The sequence below is a fragment of the Zootoca vivipara genome, chromosome 16 (assembly GCF_965207765.1).
Source record: "Zootoca vivipara chromosome 16, rZooViv2.hap1.1, whole genome shotgun sequence".
In the NCBI taxonomy this organism is placed as follows: Eukaryota; Metazoa; Chordata; class Lepidosauria; order Squamata; family Lacertidae; genus Zootoca; species Zootoca vivipara.
This window is the reverse complement of record NC_142599.1, coordinates 33,269,749-33,277,955: the sequence shown is the minus strand read 5'-3', so window position 1 is coordinate 33,277,955 and position 8,207 is coordinate 33,269,749.

The following is an 8,207-nucleotide window of genomic DNA, read 5'->3' as shown; positions in this document are numbered from 1 at the left end:
TTGGGACTCTCCGTACGGCGCTGACGGACACCTACCCGGCAAGCCGCCTCCTCCTCCTCCTCTTGCCGCCTCCTCCTCCTCCTCCTGCCATGGCTCAGCCTCATGAACGTGAGCTCAGCAGCGGCTCAGCCTCACGAACGTGCAACTCTGAGGCTTTACGCACGTCTCCTAAAACGGACACCCGCTGCCTCACGCTGCACGGGAAATGCTTTTTGCCCCTGGGTCCCTTCGCGCTCTTTTCTGGCGCTGAATCAAGGCGTCTACCCCCCTTCCCTTTCTTTCTTCCTCTCTCTCGTTCTTATTCTTTCTTTCCCTCTCCTTCCTTCCTTCTTTATCTCTGTCTTCTCTCCCTCTTTCTTTTTCTTTCCTTCTTTATCCCCTTCCTTCTTTCCTACTCTTTTTTCTCTCCCCTCTTTCCTTCCTCTCTTCCTCCTGCTCCCTCTTTTCTTTCTTTCTTTCTTCCTTCCTTCCTTCCTTCCTTCCGTCCTTCCCATCTTTCTTCCTCGCCCTCATTCTTATTCTTTCTTTCCCTCTCCTTCCTTCCTTCTTTATCTCTGTCTTCTCTCCCTCTTTCTTTTTCTTTCCTTCTTTATTCCCTTCCTTATTTCCTACTCTTCTTTCTCTCCCCTCTTTCCTTCCTTCCTCTCTCCCTCCCACTCCCTCTTTCCTTCCTTCCTTCCTTCCTTCCTTCCTTCCTTCCTTCCTTCCTTCCTCCCCTCCCCTCCCCTCCCCTCCCCTCCCTCTCCCTCTCCTCAGAAACATAGGATGCTGCTTTATACTTCTGGCCCTTAAACCCTGGAACCAGGAGAACAGCTCCAGTGAGTCAACCTCAGCCAGTCCCTTTGGTGAAGGGTGGTGGCTCACTGGCAGAACATCTGTCCTGCATGCAGAAGGACCCCAGCATCTCCAGGTACCAGTAGCTCTGCAAAGCTCCTGCATGAAACCCTAGCGAGCCTCCACCACCCAGTGCAGTTACCAAAAATCATTTTTCAATAAATTGTACAATAATTGTACATTTCAATATCTACTTGCCATTATTCTGACTATGTTAGTTATTACTTACATTATTACAAAAAACAGTAATAATTGAATGCAGTGACAATAATTTATGATAATAAAGAGTGGACACATAGTCCTACAGATACAACTGGCCCTTTGAGGGTGACCAAACTGCTGATGCGGGCCCCGATGAATTTGAGTTTGACACCCCTGGTCCAAGGGGATGAGGATTGGGCTCTTTATTTCTGGGGAGATGGCCGAAGCTTGGTGGCAGAACACTTGCTTGGCATGCAGAAGCTCCCATGTTGGATCCCCAATGGCATTTCCAGGTAGAGCTGGGAATATTCCCTGCCCGAAATCCAGGAGAGCCTCTGCCAGCCAGTGTAAGCAACAGTGAATTAGAAGGACCGAAAAAGCTTACCCACCCTGGATTAAACAAACCAGGGAAGTTTGATTCTGCAAACATAAAAAAAGAACACAATTTCAAGAGGGTATTGCTGAAAAGAATGACTTGAGTGCACTTCATCTTCCTGGTGCTGAGTACTTCAGCCCTTTGTATTTTTTTTTGAGTGTCGAGAGAAGCAGGCACTCGTGCTTGGTTTAATTCTTGAGTGGGTGCAGCAAGGCTTGTTGCTAAGGTTGCAGGGGTTAGAAATATAACAGCAGGGATCCTGCGGTCAGCAACTAAAGGGTTAATTCTGTTGACAGGCAGTTAACCAAGAGGGGTGGTGAAGGAGGAGGAGGTGTTTCCTAACATCCAGCCAGAATGCAGTACTCGAGCTCTGATTGGCTACTAACCCTGCCCTGGACTAGGCCTGAACCCTAAGAAAGAAGACCCCCCTTCTGCATATTTATATACTGTTTTGTTCACTTTACTTCAGTAAAGTGTGATACGTTTTCACTCTCGACTCCCATCTGCTTTATTCCAGTCACTCCGTTAACAGCAAGATCAAGGGCAGGGTGGTGAGCATAGCTGCCAAGTTTTCCCTTTTCTCGCGAGGAAGCCTATTCAGCATAAGGGAATTTCCCTTAAAAAAGGGAGAACTTGGCAGCTATGGTGGTGAGGGAAGAACTTAGGCAGCTGCTTTGTACCAGGTTTAACCAATTGCCCATCAAGCCCAGGATTGCTTACTCTGACTGGCAGCACCTCTGCAGAGTGATGGGCAGAAAGAAGTCTGCCCTATCCTTTTAAAACGGTGGATGTCGGCGGTTGAGCCTGAAACTTCTTACATGCAAAACTGGTTCTCTGCCACTGAGCTGCAAAGTGAGAAATAAAGTAAGATTCTAGTCCTCATGACTCTGGATTAAAAGGCTGACTGAAAAAACAGGAAGCTGCCTTATACCTAGTCACAATTTTGGGTCCATCTAGCTCAGTCTTCTCCATCCTGACCGGCTGTGGCCCTCCAGAGTTTCAGGCAGGAGACGCTCCCAACGCTATTTGGATATGTCAGGATTTGAACCTGGGACCATCTGCATGCCAAGTAGATGTTCTGCTGCTCAGCTGCAGTCCTTCCCATGAAAGAATTCAAGAAGTCAGTTGCTTGCTTTTTCCCTTGACCCTAATCAACCACCGGTCGATTTAATGCATCAGCGCTCATGCCAAATAATAATAAGCAAATCGGCAACCCTATTGTTCATTATTATTTACTTTACACAAATACACTTTCCTGCTGCCAAACCGCTGCCCCTGCCCCCATTGCTTACATAATAAAAAAAGGGAATGTTTGCTTTCATTGTTGCCTTGGGAAACCACGGAACGAAAGCAAGCCAGCCCCGGATCTCGCTCCCTCCCACCCTGAGCACTTTTCGTTCCCATTTCCTTGTCCATAGAGTGGACTGTGTTTTCTTATCCCTGAGGACTGCTTTAAGGAAGAAATAAAAACATCGCCCAGTTAGGAAGAGCAGGATGTCTCGGCAGGTTGTTCACCCAAGAACCTCCAGAAACAGAGACAGTCTACCTTGCAATTGAAGTTGGAGGGGGGTAGTGGGCAGAATGGGCAAATGTAGCCTAGAGTAGCCTAGAAGCATCCGGCTGTCCTCTGTTGGAAACAGGGTGCATGGCTTGATGGAGCTTAGCTCTGATTTTCCCATGGTTGTTGCAGCTCCCATCATTGCTGACCATTAGCCCTGCTGGCTGGGACTGGTGGGATCTGGAATCCAACTGCATTGGAAGAAGGTTCCCCCAGACCTGTCATGAGCTATGTCAGCTCGCTGCCAGTCAGTGTTGACAATACTGAGTCCGATGGGCCAGTGATCTGTCAGCATCAGAGGTTCTTGTGATATTTTATTAGGGGATGAGCTCTTGATGGCTGGGGAGCCTCTCTGTTTTCGAATGCAATACGCACCTGGGCCATGAAAAACTTTGTTCTTCTTGATTTGATGCTGGATTGAATAACTTACGCACGGACAAACTTAGGTTTTAAAATTCTGAATATTAGAATATCCTATGCAAATTCTATTTACACAGAAGGCCGCTGAGACCTTTACCTTGGCAATAGGGAAGTTCAGAAGCGAAAATTTCCAAAATTCTTTTGTGAGGCATGCAAGTCATCAGGCCCCATAAAAACCCTGTCCTAGATACATGTCCGAACCAATCAGGGATCACATACCAAATGCAATCGCAGAGATGTAATATTCTCTTACCTAGAGCAGGGACGAAGAACCTACAGCCATCCACGTGCTGTTGGACTACAACTCTCATCAGCCCCCAGCCAGCACTGGCCAGGCGTCATGAATGATGGGAGTTGGAGTCCACCGACATTTGAAAGGCTACAGGCTCCCCATCACTTTTGGGGGGGGGGAAGTCTGGGTTCGGAGGACTGTCAGTTTGCTTCCTCTCTTCTTCTACTGAGATAGCTCAGGCGGTAGAGCGTGGGGTTCCAGCCCCATGTTGGGCAGAAAGATTCCTGCATTGCAGGGGGTTGGACTAGATGATCCTTAGGGTCCCTTCCAACTGTAAAATTCCATGATTCTAAAGCAAATAATGCAAAGTCCTTAAATGTTTCCCCAGTGTTCTCTTAACCTGGTTAAGAAAGCTTAACCAGGCGGCACCACCCATCTCTGGTACTCAAGGAAGCAGGACGATGCAAAATATACAGCAGGGACAGTCACGTTGGAACATCTGTTTGGGGATTTCCCAGAAGGGCTTCCATTCTTGTTTACCCTGTCCTACCCCAATTCCTGGCAGTGATTTTTGCACCACAGACCCAGCCCTTGGCACTCAATTAATTGCCTTCCCAGCCCTGTGTTTTTCGGTGTTTAAAGGACTGCTTGCTCGTCTCACCCAGTTACGCACAAGCTGGATCGGACTGGGATTCCAGCCTCGGTGGTTCCTGCTTGCTCCTCTTTGCCCCTGATTCCACCAGGAACTGGCAGGACGGGGGCAGGATTTTGTGGGGAGAAATTGTACAAGATGAAAAATGAGTATCAGAAGCGATATTTTACTCTTGTTCTTTTTTGGGGGCGAGGATTTTCAGTTTCGTTCTACTACGTATATAAAACAGGGAGAACAGTTATGACAATAGACAAAAATTAAAAGAGGAAAGGCAAACTATAAAATAGGCCTGTAGGGTGAGTACAGTTGCACATGGGTGAAAAGAACGAGGTCCAGATAAAAAATATGAGTGTTATTCTATTGTCAAGCATCGTTCCAGATCTGCCAGGCTTTTCTTGGAAATGACGGTTCCGCTGTATCTATATATATATATAAATGTAAAAGGGGCTTGTGTGTTGGTCTCCACTTCTCACCAAAACCGCTTGACCGATTGTGTTCAAATTTCGACACAATGCTGCATGCGAATATGAAAGTGACCCTGTACCATTTTCAAAGACAGATGTCACACCTGTGCCAGGAAAAACCCCGTGTTTCAAAACACACCACTTAGACGAAAATGCATGCTGGGAAAAGAACCAGGTTGCAAACCAGCACCCTCTAGTGGCGGCTACGCTGGTACTGCACCTATAAAACCTTCCCTCTCAACAGAACCTCGGCTCCCGTTTACATACTAGACCGAAGCCTTTACAGACTAGGCCGAATGGAGGTACAGACTCGCCTGGGTGGGGGTGGGGGGGAGGAGGGGACGGGATAGGTCAGGACACGGTGGGACCAGTCACAGGGATGAGCCGAGGGGTGGGGGGAAGAGGGGGCGTGATACGTCATGCGTCAGGACAGTGTGTGTGTGGGGGGGGAATCACAGGGATAAGCCGGGGGTGGGGGGGAGGAGGGGGCGAGATACGTCATGGATCGGCACAGGGGGGAGGGAATCACACGGATGAGCCACAGCAAAGTGTGGCCGGGGCAGCTAGTATGTCATAAAGGAATGCCAACTCATATAAAAAGGGTCTGCAGGTTCTAGTCCTTGTTGCAATCTCAAATTATGGATCATTTTCTTTGTGATTTCTTTTCTCAAGGCGTTGAGAACTGTGCTTTAAATGTATGGTGTGTCACAGCCCAAAATTGGCTCAAGGGCTGAATTGTGTGGATCAAAGGAAGTTGGCTCCCCAAGTCATAACTGAAAAATAGTGGAAATTTTTTTTGGGGGGGGGAGGGAATGAGGGGCTCACTGCCAGTTCCCTTTCCTGCCAGCCCATCTCTCTCTGTGCACACAAATCTATCTTATTCTTTTCTTTCTAAAGTGTCATCCGTCACTTTCGCAGTCGGTTGAAATATTAAGTTTCGTTTCCTCATTTTTCCTCTGTTTATTGTTTGCCCAGCAGATTCTCAAGGACTCTGCCTTGGAACGGTTGACTGAGGGAAGAAAAAGCGCCTCACACCACGTTGCAATAGGCAAACTGGAGGCATTTCCCACCCCTCCTTTGCTATTCCACAAATCAGCGCCAGAAGCTGCCTTATGCAGAGTCAGACCACTGGTCCACCAAGCTGAGTAATGCCTACACTGACTGGCAGCTGCTCTCCAGGCAAAGGTTTCTCCCAACCCTACCTGGAGTTTCCAGGAGTTGAAGCTGGGCCCTCGATGTATAAATCACATGCTCTCTCTCACTGAGTTATGGCCGCCCTTCCCCTAAAAATAAAGCAAGATTCTAGTCCTCATCATTCTACCTTGAGAAGATGGGGATTGAAAGCAAGTCCCTAGGTTCCTTTTCTCAGGAGAGATGCCTAAGGCCAATGAGGAAAGGTTGTAGCATTTGAGACATTTTAGTTAGAGAAAAGGCAAGTAAGAGGGGACAGGGTAGTTTATAAAACACTTTATGGCTACTATTGTTATTATCATATTAGTATTTTTAAATGCCTGTAACATTTGCATGGCAGAACAGGCTTTCATTTTACTGTGCTTTATCCAGCTTGGAGGTCTGGGGCGCTGGTGGGGGGCGGGAAGATACCCCACAATAACCAGCTTTCTGAAAAAGCTGGCTTTCTTTTTTCCTTTTTCCAAGCAAGTTTCTAGTCCTTATGGAGAGGAATATAGGTTTGGAAAGCACGTGGGTGACACCAGTCAAAATCTTAGAAGTCATAGATTTGAAACAGGTTTCCTGCTGGAGGAAGGTGGACACACACCCACACCCTCGATTTCTCTGCTCATCGCTGCTCATCGCCCCTCTCCATGACTGGGAATAAATTGTGCAAGCTAAGCAGAACACCAGGCAAAGGTGCTGAATCTGTAAAAATAATAATACTGATTTCAGAATTTATTTCACATGCTCCTGGGTACAGATTTTGTGCAAAAGGTTGTGAAAACATTGTGCAAAGTTGGCCAGTGGATAGAGTATTTGCAGCCCTCTGCAACGTGGCTGCGTCATTCGTTGCTCATTCGTGGCGACTTGGGAGCCTGCCAAGAAAGCTTTGGGACCGTTGCCTTGTCCAGGTGTTACACGCCAGCTGCTGGAAGCCTTTTGATCATTCACCGTTTTTTATTATCTCACTATGATCTGATTACTTTATGGTCTTATGACCCGCAATTTGCCACCTAATTCCTTTTGAAATGGCAAGGGGTGGTTGTATGGGACAGAAATGCGGTCCACAGGCTTCCACTGCGTCAGCAAGGATGACGTCTTCTGTTTTCTCTCTCTTTTACTTACAAGCGCATCAGGCTTTCCCACCAAGGAGCTCAAAATGGCCAACGTGGTCTTACACCCACCATCCTCCCAACAACCCTGCGAGGTAGGTCAGGCTGAGGAGACAGGGGCTGGTCAGAGGGCAACGCTCCATTCCATTCCCCTTCAGCTTTACATTCCCTTCTGCCCAACAGATACTTGGGGATCTCTGGCCACTGAGATGTTTCTGTTTCTGCCCCCACCCCCCAGGTTCCCGCTCCACTTACAGGAGTGTGCTGGTCAGCAATCACACTGCTCAAAGTTGGAGTTATCTCTTTATTAGCAAAAGCACGATCACCACAGATGTGGTTGAGTGTCAGGCTTAATAAGCAGAGCAGCTCATTCCCGGTAGCCTTCCTCTGTGAAAATCAGTTGCCAGGACTGAAATCCCTGCCTCCGCACAGCTGCCAGTTTCCCCATGGCTTTCCCCAGGCAATCAGAGACTGTGCCTGTGTGTAGCCAACCTCTCCTTCGCCTTTTTCATGCCTCTTCTAGTTCTGGGAGACACCTGTGACTCTTCACCAGCCTGACTTATCTTTGCCTCTTGGCCTGCCTCATCTCACTCTCCTGCTTCAGCTTCTGCCTCTGATTCTGGACTCCTCTCTGCCACCGATTCTCCCAGCTCACTAAACCCTGTTACCTTTCCCCCTTCCTACACCTCCTCTTTCTAGTCTTCTCCTTCTGATCACTTGCATCGTCGCCCCACCACCAATCTCAGGGCTCTGAGCCTTCCTCCTTTGGTGGTTTTCCAGCTGGTTCCTCCCACCATTCCTCTGCAGCCAAAAAGTCAGTGACACGGGCCCCACAGAAAACGTGGGTTCAGGTGCATCTTCCATCGCTTTCTGTGTGTCAGCCAAGCCCGTTAAAAACTTTGCAGCCTTAGTCAGGTGATAAAAAGAGACCCACCCCAAAAGCAAAGAAGGCAACACACCCTTGATACCAACATAGATACGTTTATTGTTAAATGTTATAAATATAGAATTTGTCACAGAAGCCACGGCACATCCTCTTCCTCCCCACTCCCTGTTTGCCTTCCCCCACCAACTCCAAAACCCTTCACCCAATAATTCTGAGGTTCGCTGTTGTACAAAACTGTCCATGAGGACCCCTCCCCCCAAGCACCAGGATTTGCAGACAGATAAGGCAGATGCCAAATT